The following is a 1,238-nucleotide window of genomic DNA, read 5'->3' as shown; positions in this document are numbered from 1 at the left end:
CTGCTGAACACCTGTCTTCCAGGTCTAAGAAGAGCAGGAAGAAGACAGAGACATTCAGGTCTACAAGGCCACCCCCACCCAGGACCTGGGCATCCCATGTCCCATGGTCCAGCCTGACAAGTCTACCAGAAGGGAGAGTAGGCTGGCAAAGGCCTGTCAGAGCCATACAGCAGGACCCCCAGCCAACGTCCTGGTTTTGGCCATCAGGTCCTTGCCAGCAAAAACACAAGGCAGCTGTTCAAATATTTGGTGTCTGAAGTGCCTGACATTAATTATTCATCCCAACCTCACTCAGCCCAGATTCCTGGACAAGTGCAGTTATAAAGGGATTAAGAAGGGATGGCCGAGGGAGGACAAGCATGCACACCTGCTTCTCAAAGCAGTCCATGGAGGCAAGCAGGTGGGCGGAGGCAGGGCCAAGGGCCAGGCAGGTAGCTGACCTCAGCGAGGAGCATCTGGCACAGCCAGAGGCGCTCTCGGCCAGTGGCGGCGGTGGTGACGTAAGGCGCTGAGTTGCTTAAGCTACTCCAGGCCCGCTCACCTGCCATGTGGTCTGACTCCCAGGACCGCCCGTCCTGATGGCCCAGGGCCAGTGACCACAAAGCTACTTCTCCCTCCCCGCCCATGTCTTCTCCCAGTGGCCCCCCTCTCGGACCACATCTCACGAGCCAGTGGAACAGCCCTGCTGGCGACAAAAGGGGCTGAAAGCAGTGGCATCTGGGTTGAGTGGAATCAGAGGTGTGAAGCAGCTCAGGGTTCTGCCCGATGATCTCAGAAATTTCTTGTTCATTCTTCCCACTTCCAGGGTCTTAACACGCTCATCAGGGCAACAGACATGTAACGGGTTGTCATGCCTCTCGCCTGTTCCTTCACCCTGTCACCTTAGAGCTGTGACCCTTCTTTCCCCTGCTCCAGCAGTGTCTGCAGCTCCCCTCTGCACGCACGACCAAGTCCCAGCTCCTCAGTTAGACCCGCTAAGCTCCGGATGCCCCCACTTCTCCACCTTCCCTCTTTCTCTCACTTCACTCCATAAGCTCCACATATACGGACAGACTACTTACTGCACCTCAAACGCCACCGTGTCCCGCTCATGCTCTCCCCTCCATCTGGAATGTTCTCCACCTTTCAAGCCCATTTCGAAAAGCACTTCCTTCCTGATCCTTCTCCCTCCTACACATCTGGTCTCTGGTCTCACAAAGGTTCCACCCAACCCAGAGGGAAGCAGCACCAGGGAAAGA

At 56.3% G+C, this 1,238-nt stretch overlaps 1 protein-coding gene across 3 annotated transcripts in view; it reads right to left on the bottom strand.

Moving 5' to 3' along the window:
* RNF220 (ring finger protein 220) overlaps positions 1-1,238 on the bottom strand; it is a 229,704-nt gene that overhangs the window by 8,522 nt on the left and 219,944 nt on the right. The window lies entirely within an intron of this gene.

This window comes from Lipotes vexillifer, unplaced genomic scaffold (assembly GCF_000442215.2).
Source record: "Lipotes vexillifer unplaced genomic scaffold, Lipotes_vexillifer_v1.1 scaffold661, whole genome shotgun sequence".
NCBI lineage: Eukaryota > Metazoa > Chordata > Mammalia > Artiodactyla > Lipotidae > Lipotes > Lipotes vexillifer.
The sequence above is the reverse complement of the archived record's forward strand: the minus strand, read 5'-3'. Positions and strand labels throughout refer to the sequence as shown.